Below are 21,993 nucleotides of genomic sequence, written 5' to 3'. Positions count from 1 at the left end.
GGCAGAGGAGACTGGTGGGCTACAGTCCACGGGGCTGCAAAGAGTCGGACACGACTGAAGAGACTTGGCATGCACAGCACACGTGTTGTTGTATATATCAGTAACTTGTCCTTTTTAAATTGCTGAGTGGTTTTGCACTGTATGGATATACCACATTTGGTTTATCCATTCACTGGGAGAAGGACATTTGGATGGTTCCCAGTTTGGGGTGGCTGTAAAGAGAGCTTCTATAAATATCCATGTACAGGTGTTTATGAAAACATAAGTTTTCTCTTCTCTAGGGAAAATGCTGAGAAGTTTGCAGTGCTGGGTTGACCCCCTTCATTTTGATCATTTCCCACTTTTGAACTAGGTTTATCCCTCCCCTTGGATTTCTGATACTGGACTCTCTCTGAAGCCTTCCCTCTTCTTCGGATGAGCAGGTCCATCAACTACTACATTTCTGGCTCCATCTCTTCCCTCCCCGGCTCTCCTCTTTCTGGCTAGAAGCTCCCAGCACATCATAAAGCTGGAGCCCATTTTGATTAGTCTGACATCTTTTTCGGCTCTGAATTTGCGGTGATTTGGATTATTGCACCAGTTTTGAGGTGCCCTCTGCTGGCTGATTTACAAAGCTGGCTTTATGCCTGAGCCAGGGGAGGAATCGTAGGTGCAATGGGAAAAGGAAAAATGATCAGGAAGGGATGTTGTTGTGGCGAACTAACATTGTCGTGACAGCCTGATGGGGACTCTTCCTGTATTTGATGCTACACATATAAAGAAACGCTGCAATATTTTTGTGGTACCCTACAATATTGTGCTTGTCTTCTCAATTGTGGGCAAAGATGGGCTGTCTGGAAAGCTGGACTCAGCCTGGAGCCTGTTACCCAGATTGCTGTTTTGTGAAGACATCCGCATACAAATGACTCAGATCCAAACATTCAGAAATGCTCTTGGAGGGCCATCTGGTTCTTGCTGGTTCTAAAAGCCTCATTCAGCCTGGTAGATGGATCCAGTACAAAAGATAGTGAGGGCTCTTCACTGAGGTTTAAATAGGTTCCACTGCCCAAGAAGAGAAGCTGCCTTTTAAAAGCAGCTGATAGTGATGCTCTGAGAGCCAGCGGATGATGCCTCTCGTAGGTCAGCGGGAGTTTGATAAATATTTAATTGACAATCGTGCGCTTGCATGGAGGCTTTGAAACGCACACTCACACACAGAAATGCAGTTTTGTATCACCACGGAACATGTGTTAATTTGTTTGGGTGTCTGAAACAGGCTGGGAAGGCGGCTGACCCAGTCTGTCAGGCAGTGAGGTCTGTCTGAACCTCGGAATCATCATTGTGATGTGTCATATTTAATTCGTGAAGACAGCGCTGTCTGAATGGTGTTGCTGATGGGTGTGCCATTTACACTCACTGGCTGCTGGCCTTTCCGATCAAAGGTATGGCTGCGCGTTCTGTGGCCAAAGGGACAGGGAGTGTCTCCTTCTTGGGAGGCTGAGCGGCTGGGGAAGGGAGGGGATCCTGAGCTGTCAGCCTCAGCTCTGGGCTCTGACCAAGTCCACACAGAGACTGGGCATCTAGGGAGAAGGACGCTTGGTACTAGGGAACAAGAATTTGAGACAGCCACCTGAGCAATCCAAATGCAGGACGTGGTGCTTGTTTCTCGAGTAACCTTTTGTTTCCCTGAGGTTTATCTTTCTCATCTGACAGTGGAACGAGGAGAGGTGCTCATCCTTCCTGTAGTTTGTGCAGATAAAAACCCAGTATATCCTGGATTGTGTGTGTGTGTGCTCAGTCACGTCTGACTCTTTGCGACCCCATGGACTGTAGCCTGCCAGGCTCCTCTGTCCATGGGATGTCCCAGGCAAGAATACTGGAATGGGTTGCCGTTTTCTCCTCCAGGGGGTCTTCCTGACCCAGAGATGGAACCCTCATCCCCTGCATCCCCTGCACTGACAGGCAGATTCTTTACCACTGAGCCACCTGGGAAGGTGTATCCTGGATGGTAACAGTGCAATTCATACTTTAATGCATTCTCACTCTTGAGGACTCCCCTGGTGGCCCAGACAGTAAAGAATCTGCCTGCAGTGTGGAAGACCTGAGTTCAATCCCATTCAATACACTCCAGTATATCTTGCTTGGAGAATCACATGGACACAGAAGCCTGGTGGGCTACAGTCCATGGGGTTGCAAAGAGTCGGGCACAACTGAGCGACTTTCACTTTTCACTCATGAGAATATCAGGTTGTTGGAGGCAGGGGTCACATCTTATTTCTCTATACTCCCATCTCAGCACAGCACTCAGCCCAAACAAGAAATGAAAGGGAGCTTGGTAACCACTGTAGATAGAGGTGTGGCTTTTTTAGGGCACCTGTGAAGTTGCATGAAGTTTATAAATGTTGACTCTTCAGGGAAGCCATTTCAGCTTTGCCTTGGGTAATTAGTCTTTCTTTTCTTCCCTCTCAATAGAGATGTTGGTGTCCCACATCCTGTTGGTATCCCACATCCTGTTGGTCTCATCTCTCCAGGACTGTGGCCCTTCAGGAAAAATTCCCTACTGAAGGGGAAGCAACAGCCTAGAGGACCTCTTAGAAAGGACCGGTAAGTCTACCAGCAAGCTTCTAAAATAAAAGAACTACAGAGATCTCCTCAGTACCTGTTGTCCCCATCTGAGGACACAAAAACCTCTTAACAGTCAAAAGCAAAAGTTAATGATTTGAAACTTTTTAGTTTGTCCTACTACGTCTCTTCTATGGTGATGACACTTGAAATGATTTCTGACTGTTAATGGAAAAATTTCACATGGTTGGTTTTGTAAACCTCTCGTGAGGCTTACTGTCTGCAAGGGAGACTTGGCAGGACTCTGCAGGTGACCAGCTTTATTCCACATGGACTGCCCTCTTCTCTCAGTGTTCAACACTTTCAGAGAGTCTTAACCTTCTTTTTCTTAAATTAATTTTTATTTGGGATAGAGTTGCTTTACAATCTTGTGTTAGTTTCTGCTGTTCAACAGAATGAATCAGCCATGCATTTATATATCCCCTCCCTTTTGCAGTTCCTTTCCATTTAGGTCACCACAGAGCATTAAGTAGAGTTCCCTGTGCCATGCAGTATGTCTTTATTAGTTATCTGTTTTATACATAATATCAATCGTGTATTTGTGTCAATCCTATTCTCCCAATTCCTCCCACCACCCCCTTCTCTTTTCTGCTTGGTATCAATATATTTGTTCTCTACATCTGTCTCTCTCTTTCTGCTTTGCAAATAAGATCATCTATACCATTTTTCTTGGAGAAGGCAATGGCACCCCACTCCAGTACTCTTGCCTGGAGAATCCCATGGATGGAGGAACCTGGTGGGCTGCAGTCCGTGGGGTCAGTGAGAGTTGGACACGACTGAGCGACTTCACTTTCACTTTTCACTTCCATGCATTGGAGAAGGAAATGGCAACCCACTCCAGTGTTCTTGTCTGGAGAATCCCAGGGATAGGGGGAGCCTGGTGGGCTGCCGTCTATGGGGTCGCAAAGAGTTGGACATGACTGAAGTACTTAGCAGCAGCAGCAGTATACCATTTTTCTAGATTTCATATATATGTGTTAAATATATATGTGTGTATATATATATATGTATATTTTTTCTCTTTCTGACTTCATTTTGTATGACACTCTCCGGGTCCATCCATGTCTCTACAAATGACCCAATTTCATTCCTTTTTATGGCTGAGAAATACTCCTTTGTATGTAGGTACCACGTCTTCTTTATCTATCCCTATGTTGATGGACACTTAGGTTGCTTCCATCTCCTGGCTATTGTAGATATCCAGTTCTACTGTGAATATTGGGGCGCATGTATCTTTCAAATTATGGCTTTCCCAGGGCATATGTCCACGTGTGGGATTGCTGGGTTATATGGTAGGTCTATTTTTAATATCTAAAGAAATCTCCATACTATTTCCATAGTGGTTGGAGTCTTAACATTCTTTTGAGTGGTTTCTATTGGGCCCTCTCCTAGCCTGATCTTTTGCAGTGTGGCTGGGGCACCAGAGGCTTAAATTGCCTCTTGGTGAGTTTGCTGATGATGGTGATTGCAGTGCTTGTATTTTTTTTTTAATTTTGGTAAAATACATATAGTATAAAAATCACCATCATAACCATTTTTGTGTTCAGCTCACTGGCATTAAGTACAGTCACATTGCCTTGTTATCATCACCTCAGTCCATCCACAGAACTCTTTTCATCTCACAGAAATAAAACTCTGCTCCTATGGATCAACTACCACCGCTCCCTCCCGCTCCTGCCCTTGGAACCACCATTCTGCTTTCTGTCTCTATAAATGACAGGTACTCTGAGTGCTTCATAGAACTGGAATCAGACAGTGTTTTTTTTTTTTTTTTTTTTATGGTGGCTGGCTTCTGTCCCTTAGCACACCATCCTCAAAAGTTCATCCACGCTGCAGCGTGTGTCAGAACTTCCTTCTCTCTGGAGGTTGAGTAATACTGCATTGTATGTATATATCACGTTTTATTCATCTGTTCATCTGCAGATGGACACTTGGTTCACCTTCACCTTTTGGCTGTCTTGAAACACTCTGCTATAAGCATGGATGTATAAGCATCTCTTCAAGACCCTGCTTTCAGTTTTCCTGGGCGTGTACCCAGAGTGAGACTGTGAAATCAGCCGGCGATCCTATTTTTAAGTGCTGGTGAAGGCGCCCCATCCCACCTCCCACACTGGCTTGGGTCTGCATTCCACCAACGGTGCATGAGAATTCTGCTTTCTCCATATCTTTCCTAACACTTAAGCGCTCCGATGTTTTGATAGTAGCCCCTCTAAAGGGTGTGGGCTAGTAGTTCCCTGTGGTTTTGATTTGCATTTCTCTGACAGTTAGTGATGTTGAGCATCTTTTCATGTGCTTATCAGCCATTTGTATGCTATTTTTGGAGAAAGGCCTATTCAAGCCCATTGCCCTTTTCTGAATCAAGTTCTTTGTTTTGTGATTGAGCTGTTGAAGTTCTAGATATGTTCTGGATCCCTTATCAGATACGTGATTTGTAAATACTGTCCTCCGTTCAGTGGGTTGCCTTTTCACTCTGTGTATCATGTCATTTAATGCATAGAAGTATTACATTTTGATAGAGTCTGATTAATTTTTTTCTTTTCCTGTTTGGCTTTTTGTGTTATATCCAAGAAATAATTGCCAAATCCTGTTTTGAAACTTTCCTCCTATATTTTCTTCTAAGAGTTTGATAGTTTTCAGTCTTATATTTAGATCTTTGATATACTTTCTGTAGTGCTCGTTTTCACCCCTTCCTGTACCGTGAATTTCTTAAGCACAGAGACTGTGGTTGTTCATTTTTATATTCTTAGTGCTTAGGGTATACCTGGCACATGATAGGTGCTCAGTAAATTGCAGATGAATGAAACAACTTTCTCAGATATGACAAGACTAAATTTAGGCCTATGTTTATAGTGATTTGCCATTTTCATAATAACAATTATAACAGACTGTCTTGGAGACCCATAAAGAAATCTCTGAAATAAAAATGTTAAACTGGTTTCAAGGGTTTTTGGTATTGTATTTATTTACTTTTCTTTGAGAATGTCGAATAGTATGCTTGAATATTTGTCACACTAATTGTGTTCTGATCACACTTGACCTCTAGTTCTTTCTCATGAGCTCTGTACATGGTGAGCTCCATCATGATGAAACAATTAGACAAGCTGTTCTACCATCCATGGTGCAGTGGTAAAGAACCTGCCTGCCAATGCGGGAGCCACAGGAGACGTGAGTTCGATCCTTGGGTCAGGAAGTTCTCTTGGAAGAGGAAATGACAACCTATTCTAGTATTCTCACCTGGAGAATCCCATGTTTAGAGCAGCCTGGCTGGCTACAGTCCACAGGGTTGAAAAGAGTCAGACACGACTGAGTGACTGGGCACACCTGTTCTGCCGTCCACGTGGGTCCCTGAAATCCTGCGTCAGCCAGTGAAGGAGATGGGTGCTGGATTGCTAACTGGCCTTGGGAAGCTTACTCCCACACCCCTGTTTCTCCCTTAGTTTTCTCATTTATAAAATGAGAGCTTGTATAAGATTCCTCCTGGTTTTATTTATTTATTTGGCTGCTTGGGTCTTAGTGATAGCATGTGAAATCTTCTCTGCGTCATGCGGGGTCTTTCATTGCGGCCTGCAGGCTCTCTAGCTGTGGCAGTGACTCTCTAGCTGTGGCAAGGGCTCTCTAGCTGTGGTGTGTGGGCTCAGTAATTGTGGTGCGAGGGTTTAGTTGACCTGTGGCCTGTGGATCCCTGCTTGCTCCCCAACCAGGGATTGAACCCACATCCCCTGCATTGCAAGTAGTCTTAACCACCTCTCCTCTAGTCCTAACATGATGATGAAAGTTTAGGTATTAGCAGTGTGTGATGCATGCTAGGTTGCTTCAGTCGTGTCCAACTCTTTGTGACCCTATGGGCTGTAACCTGCCAGGCTTCCCTTTCCGTGGGATTCTCCAGGTGAGAATACTGAAATGGATTGCCATGCCCTCCTCCAGGGGATCCTCCTGACACACGGATCAAACCCCCATCTCTGACCTTGGCAAGTGAGTTCTTTACCACTAGTGCCACCTGAAAGCCCAGGTACTGGTGGCAGAACATTTCAAAAAAGAGTCGAAACTCAGCCACTTCTGGGAAGAATTGAAGACAAGATTCACCACCATCCAGCCTCTCCCTGAGCACCTTCCTGCCCAAGAAATGACCTGAGGGTCAGGTAGAGAGAGCCACTGTGCTGCCTTTGCAGTTAGGTTCCTGTTGTGCCACGTGTGCAGGCAGTGGGGGCAGAGGATGAGTTGAAAACAAAATTCCTATTATAGTTGTGTGGTCTGAATCAAGGACATCATCTCTGCAACTCAGTATTCCAAAGCCCATTGTCTCATTCTTGTATCTGTGTGTGACACAGCCAGCTTAAAAAATATGACAGCTCCTATTTATACCATTGGCTAAAACTATGAATGCCGTGCTACGTCCAAAATGCCATACATCCTACATATTTCCTGGGCCAGTTTCCACCGAGTGAGGGGCAGTTACAACTGCAGCCTCCTTGGTGAGTATCCTGCAGGAGGTGGACTGTGTGGCGCTAAAATCTGACTCCGAGGCTGCCTCTGCCAAGCTCATCATTGGACCTGTCTGAATCTGGATATTGGGTCATCTTCATGGTGCCAATCAAACAGCAAGGCCTAGCGAGGGCATTGGGGAGATCTGGGTTCTTGCCTCCACTATTTCCATCTGAACACTTTGAAAAAGTGACTTACCCTCACTAGGAATGGGTTTCCCCAAGTGTGAAAAAGGAGAGAAATATTCTCTGCTGTTTTATATAGAGAATTGGGTCGTTGAAAAAGGGATGAAACTGGCTTTTACTGAGCACATTCTAGGTGCTAGGTCCTGCGCTGTGTGTTTATACAAATGATCCTGTTTAGTGCTCAAATGGCTCCATGAAGGAGCCGCTGTTAGACTCCTCTCAGGATGGCAACATTGATGCGAGAGGTAAAGTGCTTGGTTCAGAGCCACACTGCTTATGCACAGCAGGGTCAGGACGGCAGTGCACGTCTGCTGGGTCTGAAGCCAGTGCCTTTCCCACATCACTAAACCAGGATGTAGAGTAAAGTGGGCGCATGCTGACTTGCTTTCCTTAGGGCTCCTGAGAAGGGGAGCTCTCCGCCTTTGAGTCTTATGGCTTTTACTTTTGCTGAAGAGCAGAGTCCACCTATTTTCCCCAGAAACCGTATTTTCAAGAGAAAGAAGTAATTTTTTGTTACATTTGGGGAGGTAGATGAGAGGAAGTGTTAGTTGCTCGGTCGCATCCGACTCTTTGCGACCCCATGGACTGTAGCCCGCCAGGCTCCTCTGTCCATGGCATTCTCCAGGCAAGAATACTGGAGTGGGTAGCCATTCCCTTCTCCAGGGTATCTTCCTGACCCAGAGCTCGAAACCCAGTCTCCTGCATTGCAGGCAGAAATTCTTTACCGTCTGAGCCACCCAGGGTGGGACAAAAAACAATTGCGGTGCAAAGATCCAAGTACAAGTGAGGTTCATCTACCCGTGCTCTGGCCTTGCAGTCCTTTCTTTTCCTCTTTCTTCATTTTCTAAACCTACTCTTCAAAACTTCGTTCTCCTTGGGGACCCTGGTGAGTGTGATGGTGTCCAGATTTCTGCGCCGGGGCCTGGGTTCACAAAAGGCCAAGTTGACGTCCATTCTGCATCTGGCTTTTTTGATGCCAGAGGAGTGCTGGGGTCTCCTGAGGAGCCAGGAGAGATTTGCCTCCTGCAGAGGTTTGGATAAGCCCCAGCTAATCTCCATGGCTTCTTAAGGGCACACCTGCTTGTCTGCCAGCCAGCAGCCTCCTGGCTCATTTCCCGTGGGATGGCTGGGGTCAGAGGGCCTCCAGAAAGCCTTTCATCCCCCACTGCCCCGCCAGGCCCCCCTCAGCAGCACCTGGGTTCCACACAGAAGACTTCCTTTGAGGGGAGATCGAGACGTCCCTCCCCAAATGGGGTCCGGTGCCCTTTCCCTTCCTTCTGAGGCGGCTTGCCTGTTCCTTCTTCCTGAAAAAGCGTTTAATTCAAGCTTTATCATGCACGGCTCCAAGTTTATCCCACTGGGGCTAAGCTGCTCTGAATTAGTTTCTGGGCTGCTGAGCCATGAACACATAGTAGGTGGTCAGTAAATAAAGATGATGTCTGACTATGGTCCATTTGGGCATCCAGGAAAGCCCTGTCAGCTTTCCCTGTGTTTTGTCACCAGAACGTAAATAATAACACTGATAATATTAAAATGGCAGAGAATTTGAAAGTCATTTCTGTTTAGCTGTGGAAGTTAGAGATTGGAGGCTCTCTCCTCCCTCTTTTCCCAAATCACATTTCCTTCTTAAATATCTTTAGGAGTAGTTAGTAGTGAAACGAATTCTTCTTCTGTCAGCACTGTGCTTAGGATGTGTGGTGAGAGGTTGCTCTTTGACATGCGAAGCTCCCAGGGGTTGGCTGTCTTCCTCCTCTCCTTCCGTCCCTTCTTCCTTCTCTCTCTCCCACCTTTCTTCCCTCCTTCTTCCTTTCTCCTTTTCTTTTCCCCTCCCTTCTCTCCCTCTCTTTCCTGTACCTAAAATGAAGCAGAGCTCATTTTGGAAGAGGGTACTATATTATTAATGGTACCCTTTGAGGTTATGGCTGAAAAATCTAGTTTGAAAAACTGAGATCCTCTCTTCCTTTGAACTCGCCAATTGTTCTGTAGGCTTATCATCCCATTTATCCATAATTCCACTGATATTTGTTGAGCCCTTATTCTGAGACCCTGGATGGAATAACATGGGATGGATCCTGCCCCATGGAGACCAGTTTAACTGGAAAGATGAGCCATTGGAATTACATGATCAAATTATATGTGAATTGATTGCCAATTGGAGTTTTAAGGAAGGGAGGAGGGATGAGCAAAGATTTATTACTCTGATGCCAAGCATGATCTCCCTAGCTCATATATATTTCAGTTATCTTTCCCAAACCATGCAAGATAAGCAGTGTTATTCCCATGTTATAGTTGAGGAAGTGGAAGCCCAAAGATATTGAATAGTTTGGTAGATTGTTTGCAGAATTAAGACTATAATTCAGGTGATACAACTTTGCCTAGAAACCAAGTTGTAATTCGAACCTGGCCCTGGGTCTGAACAACCGTCGCATTCTCTCCTATTCGTCCACACAGAAAAACAGCTGTGAGAGAGGCAGAGACTTCTGTGTAGGCAGCCGCTTTAGCAAGTGAATACTCCAGAGTGACTTTTTTTAAGGGGAATGCATGTAAAGATAATTCACCGGCTAATTGCTTATGTCCCCTTTCAGTCTGGATTGTGTGCATATCAGGGTCCGCGGTGACTTTAAACCAGAGGTTTTGATTATTTTAGCTGGAGTGCTGTACCTCCGCCTCTGCTGGTGGCATGCCCATCAAGGTGCCCCCCACTCCCTGAAATGCTTTGGCATCATCTCTCTTCTGAAAATGTGTACACAAAAGGATGCTCCCCACCTCCCTTTTCCCCAGCAGAGTACACAAACAGCAAGCAGAGAGACACTCTCTAAGCGACTGCAACTCAGGGCCCATAATATTGTGGCAGAAAGTGGAGAATTAAACAGCCAGTGCTGGGTGCAAGATAATAGCATAATAGGGTAAGTGTGAGAGAGTCAGGAGGCAGTAAATGGCCCTGGAGATGTCGAGATTCTGGGAAAGTAGGGCAGGATTAAAGCAGAGACACCATCTGTGGGAGCCAGGCAGTTGTGAGAGACTCCGAATGACACAGTGTCCGGATCTGTTACACAACACAACAAATAGTAGTAAAGTAATCATCGGGCCTTACGATTGGCAGATACTCTTTGTTTGAAATGCCACCCTCCTGGCCATGAACACCAGTGTAGCCATGGTTATAAATGGCAAGGTTATAACCTGCCTCTTCCTCCAGCCAGTAAAAATTGCAGAAAATGAGAATCAAAACAATGGATGCCTCCTTCGCTCCCTAGATAGACTCTCTCCTCTGGCCCAGCAGTAGGCATGTTACATGCCCTCACCCCATCTTTTAAAAAAATTTTTTTTAGTTATGCCATGTGGCATGTGGGATCTTAGTTCCCCAACCAGTGACTGTGCCCCCTGCAGTGGCAGCACAAAGTCTTAACCACTGGACCACCAGGGAGGTTCCCCTTAACCCAGCTTATTCAATCATGATAAGCAACTATGCCAATAAGCAGCCATATCAGAAGGAATTGAGGGACAAAAGAAGGGATTGGGAAAGAAACTGAGCTTTTCATGTCTAAAAGTTTGCTAGGAAGTTTAGTTTCTGGTTTGAGTGGATATGTCTGTGTGCCAGCCCTTCTGCACAGATCATCTCAGTTGGTTCTCACAATACCACTTTGAGGTTGATGGCATCATTCTGATTTTAAAGATGAAAACTGAAGTGCAGAGAAGGGGAAAGACTGGCTCAGCTTCACCCGGTGGTGAAGCCATGGTTCTCATTCAGGTGTGGACGACCCCCAGGTTCCTGCACTTTCCTTTCACCCTGTGTTTCCCATGGGTGGAACAGTTGTGAAAGCGTTACATCTGCTCATCTGAGATCCTTTCCCAAATAGCCATTATCCACAAAAGATCCTTCAGACTTGAAAAACTTCTCGTTAAGTCTCTGGAAATCTGGAATCGACTAACCCAAAGCCTCAAGTAATTGGAATGATTCTTATGTATTTCACTATTAGATGAAAGAGACAAAGGAGAGTTAAGCCACATAGTTTAGGAGTTTACAAAGCATTTGCTTCTTGGGTGTACATTTCTTTCAGTACATTTTTTTTTTCAGGTCAATAATATATACTTCTACTCTGTTGAACTATGACATCCAGAGTTTAGAATGATGACCCAAAAGTGTGGCAGGGACATGATCATTAACGAGAACCAAGGAAGAGCATAGAGGAAAGAGTACCGATTTTGAAAGTCTTAAGAATTTTGGCTGGAACCCCCAGTGCAACCCACAGGTCTTGCCTCTAGGCATATACCATCACTGGAACCTTCAGTTCCATCAGCTGCTAGTTAGGCAGGTAGTGCCTCAAAAGGTCATTGTGAAAAGTCAGTGAGATAGCGTGTGCGTCCATTACCTAGCACAGGGGATGTGCGTTGTAGCATTGTACCCGCTCAGTCAATCCTAGTTTTCTTCACAAATCAGAAAGTTAATCTTTAAACACAAGTAAAACAAAATGGATATTAGTCATTTACAATTTTTCCATCTTTTGCTATTTGTGTAGCATCTGTGAAATGGGTCGAGAAGGTTGAGGAGATTCAGATCATTTACCTTGGCAAAAGGGTCCTGAGAATGTGCTCCTAATATGGAATTTTTTAATGTCCAGACAGTCAACTCTCTGCCTCGTACATAATTCCTGCTCCTGTCAGTGTCTCACAGTGATAGTCCATATATTGAACAACAGTAACAACAAAGATATTGAAGTTTGAGCAACCCACAGTAGAATTTACCAGCTTATTGCTTTAATGCAACAATCCAATTTTCTCTAAGCAGACTCAGTCAAGGGGAGCAAATGGTAGAGTCCTAGGCTGAAATCTTGCTTTCTACATTTCTTCATAACCCATTATTTTATGCCTTGACTGTCTGCCTAAATAACTCAGTCGCCTTCAGAGGTATTTGTTCATGTTCCTGTGAATCCAGACAGGTCAAGAGCTTGCCAGTAACTCAGACATGGTGAAGATCATGAAGAAAAGAATGGCTTTGAAACACGTTGTATTTGCAAGTGACTGTTTAACATTGGAGCGAGGCAGACCTTGGTTTGAGTCCTAGATGTACTGCTGACAGTCTTCAAGCTTTTGTTTCCTTATTTGTCACCTGTATCTGGCTCACGCAATAAGTTCTCAATACATTTCAGTCATTAAAAGAAGTTTGCTTTCTGTTTATCCTACTGTTAGTAACCTCATTTAGCTACCTCCCAGTCTCTTCTGAGACTGAGATGTAGTTTATACCCATCATTCTAAAAACAATGCACATTCTCAGTGTTTCTGCCTCGGATTAGCCGGATGGGCACTGTAGTCTTTGGGGCTCTCTGTTAAAGACAACACAGTGCAGTATCCACCTTGGCTCCTGGTCTTTCTTCCTTGCCTCTCTCTCATTCTCCTCTCCCAAGGAGGGAGGGGTGTCCCAGTGACAAGGTCGATATGGCAGATGTCGGGCTTCCATCAGGAGCCCTGCACATGGAGGACATTTTATCTAAATTTGCAATGATTTGCTTCTTACTGCAGACACTCCTCTTTAGCATTATTGATCTCCTCTGTCTGCTGAGCCACGTCAGATGTCTTTGACCCTGCTTTGCACCACAAGCAGTGGAGTAGCCGCCCGAGACTGTCTGGCATTGGATTGAATTCAGTTCCTCTTGATGTTTGCAAAGGCCTTTTTCATTATGCCTTGAAATGGCTTGTGCCATTGCAGGTGGGGTCCAGAGCCTGCCTCCTCTGTGTCACACCTTGCAGTATAGTAACAACTTCTTTTGGGGGTGAGGCTTTCTTTCCTGCATGAATCGGGTTGTCCGAAGTTGGCAAGGGCTCCTGAAGCTTGGATTTGTTCTCTAGGAAGTTGGTCAGGATAGTTTCTGAATAAAACTAGGAGGGGAGAAAGAAAACGTTATTTATACAAAATTAATTTTTAAGGATGTTTTTTGATGTAGGCCATTTTAAAAGCCTTTATTGAATCTGTTACAGTGCTGCTTCTGTTTTATGTTTTGGTTTTTTGGCCGTGAGGCACGTGGGATCTTAGTTCCCCAACCAGGGATCGAACCTGCACCTCCTACATTGGAAGGCAAAGTCTTAACCACTGGACCACCCAGAAAGTTCTGAGAAGATATTTAATGAGTGCATATAAACTGAAATGGTAGCATAAGTGGGAAGGAAAGGAGAATAAAGAGTAAAAGTAGGGGTGCTGTCTTCTTTCGTTCTTTTTTCTTAGAATTGAAGGTTTTCCTGAATTATCTCTAGGGCTTTAGTAAGAAGAGAAGCCAGGTGAAATTTTTTTCTTTATTGTTTTATTTTACCCATCCAAAGACCAGCTCAAAATATTACACTCCCATAATCTCCCTGGACCATCAGAATTCCCTGCTCCAGCTTACCACAGCTCATGAACTCAAGGCCCCCCCCCCTTTTTTCTCTTTTATTTTGGATCCTGTGTGATAATACAAGATGCCTATTGTTTGCGCCATCTCACAATGATGACTTCTGGGCTCTTTGAAGCCCTGAGGTCACTCAGAGAGTAGAGTAATAGTAACCCTGGGGAACCCAGAATAGCCCTGCTTGCAATGTTTAATTTTCATAAGAGAGTGATGATAACTTAAATCAGTAGCAAATATATAGCAGAGAAAGAGGCCCCTGGTCCACATAGAGAGGATCAATAAAGGTTCTGCTTGCAAGATGAAGTAAATCAGAGAGCTGGGGTAATTACTGAACAATTTTTCTCCAGAACCACTGCTCAGGAGGGGTTTAATTTGAGTGCTTACTTTAAATTTATTTTCCCCTAAATTCATTAACTTTATCAGATTTTATTTGTGCAAGTCCAATCTCCTCTCTCTGTCAGTTTCTCTCTCTCCCCACCACCTCTTTTCTCTCCCCCGACTTCCTCTGTGTGTGTATATTTGTGTATTTTTCTAGGTGGCTGAAAATTGAGAGATGATCCTCTACTAATCTCATCCTTAGTCTAAATTTCATTTTCTACCAGGACTGGCAATATTATCAAAATTGTTAACAAATCAGTGTGTTAAGTTATGGTCCCTTGAAGGTGAAAGACAAATAGTTGACTATCACACATTACCCTTAGTATAGTTCTTTTGGTAGGATATAATTATTTTCTGTTTTTGCTGGCGTGGCTAGCACCAGGCATCCCAGAACATCACATATACTCTGTTGCTTAAACCTGTTGCCATGACAACATCAGCATTCTCCCACAGCAACAAAATTTAAATATGTATCTATGAATTTGAAGAAACAACTATAAGATTGAATAAAACTCTACTAACAGTCTATTTTATATGGATTTCTGAGATGATTTTCATAATAACAATTATTGCGTATAATGACATAAGATGCAATCCATAGTTAATCTTTCCTGGTAAAGTACAGTGTAATCAGGTTCTTTCATAGGCAAATGGGTGAATGCCCTTTTCACTATCTTTTGAGTGTCTTGTATGCCTCTGCATTAGACTCATGTATAAGTTAGGGTGCTCTCTAGTAACAAAGAACTCAAAACTATGGTTTTTATAAAAATGAAAGTACAGTTCTTTCTTTTGTACTAATCCAGTATACTGTTTCTAGTGAGTATCAGTGCAGTAGAGTGTGGCCCTGCACAGCCGTTAACACACAGCCATTGCTGTGCACCATTACCTTGCAGCCTGTTACTAGGCAACCATTACCGCTGCTCAGCCATTGGTTGGTGCCACAAGGGACCCCTCCCCCAAGCAACCAACTGTCAGTGAATGACTGTTAGTGGTCCCGCTCAGCCATTGGTTAGTGCCATAGTGGGCCTCTACCGCAGGTGACCATTAGTGGTCCTGGTCAGTCATTGGTCAGCACCACAGTGGGCCCCTTCCCCAGCTGACCAATTGTCAATGAGTGACTGCCCCTACCCTATTAGTGGTCCTGCCCAGCCATTGGTTGGTGCCACAGTGGGCCCCCCACAAGCGACCAATTGTCAATGAGTGACTGTTAGTGGTCCTGCACAGCCATTGGTTAGTGCCATAGCAGGCCTCTACCCCAAGTGACCATTGGTGGTCCTGGTCAGTCATTGGTCAGTGCCACAGTGGGCCCCTCCCCCAAACAACCAATTGTCAGTCAGTGACAATTAATGGTCCTGCTCAGCCATTGGTACATGCCACAGTGGGCCCCTCCCCTAGGCAACCAACTGCTAATGAGTGACAGTTAGTGGTCCTGCTCAGCCATTGGTCAGCACCACAGTGGGCTCCTTCCCCAAGTGATCAACTCTCAATGAGTGACCATTAGTGGGTGATTCAGCCAGTGGTCAGCAGAGTGATGGTCATCTGGCAGAGTGAGGTAAGAGATAGATCCTGGCCTTCTCCTGGGGGCCTCCAGCTCATCTGGCCTCAGGTCAGTGGGTGACCTGGGGACCCAAGGAATAAACTGAGGGACGTGTCCTGCAGGAATCCAGAGCCCTCATCAAAGCTGCCCATTGGTGGGGCCCGGGCCTCGAGGTGGTGGTGACCCTGTCTGCCATTCCCATCACCTGATGGCAGCAACAGTCCTCACAGGACGCAGTCTGCCTCCCACCATCTGGGCACCCTGAAGAGCCTGTGAGCCAGGTGAGTAATGGGCACCTGGATCCCTCAGTGATGAGAGCCGGGCAGGGTCTGGGGACCTGACCTTGAGGGAGCTGCCAGCTGAGATCTGCCTCCTCTCAGCCAGGATTAGAACCTCAGAGGATGACAGTTGTGCCTTGAGACCTGGCCCTTTCTTGTCAGAACAGAGGATAACATTTGTTTGGTGGAGATTTGTAGGCACATCATTACCTGACCATCACCTGACCTCAAGAACATAGGATCTACGTCAAGATGTTTGCAACAATTCACCATGCCCCTCCCTCACCTTTCCTAGGAAAGGGCTTTGCTGAAGGCTTTCCGGGAATTTGGGGGTTTCAAGTATGAGCCATCCATCCTCTTGCAGGGCCCTGCAGTAAACCTTTCTCTGTTCCAGACCAACATTTTGGTATAGTTTGGCCTCGCTGTGCATCAGGCACATGGACTTCTGTTTTTGGTGACAGTAACTTTCTTTAGGGCAGTGATCCAGAGACCCAGGTTCTTTCCATCACACAGCTCAGCCAGCTCCTGAGCCCTTCTCAGCCTCATCATGTAGCTGGCAGCAGGCAGAAGACAGCATGGAGACATGTTGTGTTGTAAACGCCTTGAAGGGAAATGCATACCTTCTCATTTTCCATTGGCTGAGATTAGGTCACGGGGCCGCCACTAGGTGTAAATGGACCTGGAAAATGTAGTCTGTGGCTTGGTAGGAGTGTCTCAGCAGTAACTCTATGAGGGCGGGAGCATCATGAATTTTCATAGGTAGCTGGCTAGCTCTGTCAACATGCAGGAAGATAGCAGAGGAAGGCATGCTTCAAACACATGAAGGTTCACAGTTTGGGGGGAGAAAGACATGTGGTAGTAAAAGGTGAGCTGGGTGCCATGGAGAGAGGCTGCTTCCACCTGGCAGCATTGGGGAGGTTGGTGGCAGTGCCATTTCAGCAGTGGTACCTTGCATTGCTAAGCAGATGTGTTCATTGCTATTTAGTCACTCAGTCATGTCTGGCTCTTTTGAGACCCCAAGGACTGCAGCCTGCCAGGCTCCCCTGACCATGGGATCCTCCAGGCAAGAATCCTGGAGGGGGTTGCCATGTCCTTCTCTAGGGCATGTTTCTGACCCAGGGATCGAACCCACATCTGCCTTGCAGACGGATTCTTTGCCACTGAGCCACCAGGGAGGCCCATAGGAGGCATAGTGTCTAGTAGTTTTAAAATAATGGACTTGCTTGAAAGCATATGTGGGAGTTGAAGACTTGAGGAGATGGGATTGAAGAGGAATAACTAGATAGCATAGTTGTCTCTGCTGATTCTCAAGTGATAAGCCTGTTTTTCTCTCTCACTCTCCACTTGCCTTATCATGAGTGGGTGACCTTGATGAGACATTTTCAACACAGTATCTTTGCTTTCCTTTAATCTCCTGTCAGTTGCTATCACTGTCAGCATGACCTAGCTCCAGTGAAACATTCAGTTTTCATTTCTGCCTTAGCAGGAATGTTAAATTATGAGGGCACGTCAGGATGGGAAGAGGCCATACACACACACCATAGACATATTACTTGAGGGGAGTCACTGAAGGACACTGACCTCTACTCTCAACATTACAAGGATTAAGAAGGCATGCATTTTGACTTTCTGGATTCTTCTACAGTTTGAATTGATATAGCTTGTCACTTGAGCACTGTCTCTTTTGAGTGCTGACTACTGTTGTGTTCCAGCCAGGTAAATTGGAATAGACACCTACTTGCCTGGAGTGAGAATGACCAGTTACCAGTTTACCAAAAGGCTCCAAGACTCCAGACATGACTTTCATTGGTGGGTGAGGAGATTGATAAAGGATTTGTGGTTGTAATGTTCTTGGAAATATGTTCAAGAAACAAACACCAAAATGCAGTGGTCACTGCATTTATAACTTTATAAATAAAGTTATAACTTTATAACTTTGAAAAGTTATAAAGACTTCAGTACAAATGAAAGACAGAACAGAGGAATGATTTCAAATGGAGAATTTCTCTAGTGACATTTGTATGAGGCACTTGAAGTAATCTGTCTTACCTAAGGAAAAGCAGAAGTTGGGTTTGTGTGATTTCAAAGCATCGCAGTGATTCTTTGAGATGCTTGCCAGCCTTGGTAGACATGGCAAGAGATTAAGATGGATAAAAGAAAAGCATTCAAGTATTTGGAGATTGGTTTGGGAGACACCAAAAGTAATAATTGATGAAGCATGAATTTAAATGCATAAACAGGCAGGAGAAGTGGAGGCAATTGTTTAGATAATTGGATCAAAACCCCTCTCTATGAATACTTTACATTTTGATATATTTTTTGCCATTTAACAAACTAGTTTTCTGTCTTTGAAAGCTTTTTAAGGAAAGAAGAGAATTTCATAGTTTAACTTGGTTTTCAGAACTTGGCCCTTAAGTTCTGGTCATGGTTTTGTTGCTCCTTCACTCTAAAATAGTATTTTAATAAAATATTAAAAGTCATAGACCAAAAAGTAATATATTTAAGCTCCCTTAAGATAATCACTTTATTTTCTGCTTCTCTAAAAATCATAAAATGGTCACTCGGCAGCCTGAGCCTGTGTTTCTATAAGTCTATATAAATGGATGACATTTTTCTAGAGGTCTTGGATTCTAAGGGTACATGTGAGTGTTTTTAGTTTTTATTCCAGTTGCCTCTGATATACCCCACATTTGATTAGTTGCGTAATGGAAATTTTAATCATGATGTAGCCTTTCCACTCCACTTTTTCCTCTAAGTGCTGGTTTTCCTTTCACCCTCTTCTTTTTTTTTTTTTTTTTCTTCTGGATTTGAATCTTTTCGTGTTCAGTGCTTGGACTTAAGTCCTAGGTCTCAAAAAAGACAAATGCCTCCTAACTCTTTTAACTTATGTTTGTAACATTGGTGATGTACTGATTAAACAATTTAATCTTTTAAATGAAGTTTTATGTTCTCTGTTTGACTGTTGATGGGATAGGTGGCCTCAAATTTCTAAGATAATGCTGAGCTCTAAAACATCTACATTGACTTTGGCCAGAAAAGGACACGAGCTAAGACCCACTGCAGACAAATGTGTCTGAGTGATGAGCTGAGGCCAGGGGAGTTAACCTCATGGCCGAGTCAGACCCTTGGAGGCCCAGACATCCTAAAGGAGCACTACAGGATGTTTGAGTGAGAGTATAATTGTCCATTTTTAACAGTTTCTTCTATATAATGAACAGGAGGCCTTTCCAGCAAGGACGGGATGTTGCAGTGATGTCCATATCATAGAATAATATTGGTGATTTTCTTGAGAAGTCATTCGGTCATACAACTTTCTAGTTAGAAGTGGTATTCAAAGTCATTGATTCTAACTTTCCAATGTGCTTCCATAAAGTGTTCTTGACTAAAGAGCATTCAGCCTCTGTGTGGACCCCAAAGTTATATCAATAACAAATAAATTCTGTCATTTTATCTCTCTCCCAACTAATTCTAAGTTTAAAAAGAGCTCTGAGTGACTAACATTGAGATCAACTAGCTAGTGAAGATACTAACCAGAATTTTAATTATGGTGGTGGCAAATATTCTGCATTTAATGTTGGGGAGAGACCACTGATTGTTAACTCCTTTTTAATAAGAAACAGAATCTAGAGTTTTAAAAAGTCAAAGGATCTTCAGTATCAGGTATGTGGTCATTGAAGGCTCTCCTCAAATCTGAAATGCCCTTACTCTGGGAATATTTGATTGAATATTGATGAAAAATATAGGAAGGAATCAGGACCACTGACGGAAACCCACAGCTACCAATATTTTCTGCTGCTTATCCCTCTTTCTGCTTTATGTTCTTTTCCTCTCTTCTAATCCCATTTTTTTTTTCTCCTACTGATCTTTTCAACTCTAATCTGTTCTCCAGTGTATGGATACCTTGTGATTAACTTGACGATTAAAAATCCCAGACCTGTTTTTATCACAGGTACAGTTAAACTGGAGTGTGTGTACTGGGAGACAGCCAATTATGAATATATCTTAAGCAAAATCCACCCAAGAAGCAGGTTTACGTGCTTGTATTTGTGTGTATAGAAAGTGCAAATGCAAATCGCCCAGTCGTGTCTGACTCTTTGCGACCCCATGGACTATACAGTCCATGAAATTCTCCAGGCCAGGATACTGGAGTGGAATTCTCCAGGCCAGAATACTGGAGTGGGTAGCCTTTCCCTTCTCCAGGGGATCTTCCCAACCCAGGGATTGAACCCAGGTCTCTCGCATTGCAGCCAGATTCTTTACCAGCTGAGCCACGAGGGAAGTCCAAGAATACTGGAGTGGGTAGCCTATCCCTTCTCCAGCAGATCTTCCTGACCCAGGAATTGAACCGGGGTCTCCTTCATTGCAGGTGGATTCTTTACCAACTGACCTATAAAACAGATATTTAGAATTACCATCTCTGCAGACTTTTCCCGTAGAGTTGCCCCTCTGTATTAGGAGCAGCCCTCTGAAGTACATTATGTCTTAGATTTCTACAGCCTTAGAAATGAGTGCAGAATGTCAGTCCTGAATTGGTTGTTTTATGAAGCCTCGGACCATACCCATGCATTCACGTGTCTTACTGGTCAGTGTCATATTGTTTTTGCAGCTCAGCTGGACTAGATTGTATCACACCTTGTGCACATGGGCTGGTCGCTGCTTCCAGGGCTTACTGGGTATCTATTTATCTAGCTAACACTTGGTGAATGGCAGTGACAAATGATCATGTACTTCCCAGGAGCGCACATGTGTTTCCAAAGGTCAAATGCATTTCAGTGGTCTGGTGATTCTCTCAAGGGGGAAGTCAGGAGCCACAGGACAGAACAATAGGAAAAGCTGCACGTGAAGTTATCCGGGGAGCAGGTGGCCCTGAGCTGGGAGGCACCGCATGGCAGGGCTCTTGCACTTCCTCACAAATGCTCTTTCACAGCAGTTCCTGAACTCAGTGAACACACAACCTCAGAAACTGGCAGCCAGGGACTCTGAGAGAGCCCTGCATCCTCTGTAACTGCTTGTGTTAGAGTACAGTGTGGTGGAAACCCTGGAAGGAAGTTGCTGCATTGTCTTGGAGACACATTTTTGTCATCCTTCTCCCTTCAGAAGCATTTTTCTATAATCATCTGCTTTGCTACTTAGAAAGCCCTTTACTGGCATTCTCTAATGAAGCTCCCAGCTCCATGGACCGCGGTTCCCATTTTTCAGAGCCTGGGTTATTAGATACAGAGCAGTTAGGGTAATTGCCCAAGAGCAGACTGTTTCTATCTGAAATGAACCCAGACGTTTAGGATGCTAGCTCTACAATGCTATTCCCCAGCCTTTCTGTATCTGAATTGCAATTCTTTTATGTATGACTTATGGAGTAATTTGTTTATTCATTCAACAGTTACCAAATATCATTTTGTATTGGTTAGATGTTTGAGAAATTAAAATGTGGTCTCTACATGGCGCTGGAGGAGGAAATGGCAACCCACTCTAGTATTCTTGCCTGGAGAATCCCATGGACAGAGGAGCCTAGAGAGCTATATAGTCCATGGGATCGCAAAGAGTCAGACGTGACTGAGCATGCACACACAGCTCTATCATGGAGGTCTTGAGTCTAGAAGGGGAGAGAGACATATACAAAAATAGTGATCATAGCGTGACTGATACATCAGACAGGAGTAAGTAAACAGGTGCAGATGACAGAGTCCCCAACTCTGCTTGGGCACTTAGGGGACTAGAGAGGTGGTTTGAGCCTAGAAGAATTAGTAGGAGTTTGCCAGGCAGCCAAAATAGGGCAATGGCATTTTCCATTATGACTTCTCTAAATGATCTCTAGCAGCACCCTTGGTTCCTTTCCTAGAACCCTCCTTGCTAAGAAGGTGGGTACCATCTGATTGATGTGAGTTTCCTCAGCTTCCCTCCATATCCAAACTTCTCCCAATCTTCACGTCTCTTCCCGTCCTCCTTGAGTCAGAGGAGGATGTGTCTTCCTCTTTGCCGACCTCGGAGCTCCCTCTGGAGCCAAATGAGCTCTCTAGGTTCTATCCTCTTTCACAGATTGACCACAGCTCTCTCCCACATCTCTATTCTTTCTCTGCTTACAAGTTCTACTCTGATGAACAAGGTACAACATTGTCTGGGAGGGGGAAAAGTGCCTTTGAACTAACATCCATCTC

At 44.5% G+C, this 21,993-nt stretch overlaps 1 long non-coding RNA gene across 6 annotated transcripts in view; it reads left to right on the top strand.

Moving 5' to 3' along the window:
- LOC105602212 (uncharacterized) overlaps nucleotides 1–21,993 on the top strand; it is a 305,023-nt gene that overhangs the window by 83,530 nt on the left and 199,500 nt on the right. For 5 of the 6 annotated variants that reach the window (XR_009596614.1, XR_009596613.1, XR_006056340.2 and 2 more), the window contains exon 2: nucleotides 2,452–2,583. This is a non-coding gene — a long non-coding RNA (uncharacterized LOC105602212). Of the gene's footprint in view, nucleotides 1–2,451; nucleotides 2,584–4,524 lie in introns of all 6 variants that reach the window. The other variant, XR_009596615.1, reaches the window with a different exon arrangement.

This window comes from Ovis aries, chromosome 15, assembly GCF_016772045.2.
Source record: "Ovis aries strain OAR_USU_Benz2616 breed Rambouillet chromosome 15, ARS-UI_Ramb_v3.0, whole genome shotgun sequence".
NCBI classification, from domain to species: Eukaryota; Metazoa; Chordata; class Mammalia; order Artiodactyla; family Bovidae; genus Ovis; species Ovis aries.
The sequence above is the reverse complement of the archived record's forward strand: the minus strand, read 5'-3'. Positions and strand labels throughout refer to the sequence as shown.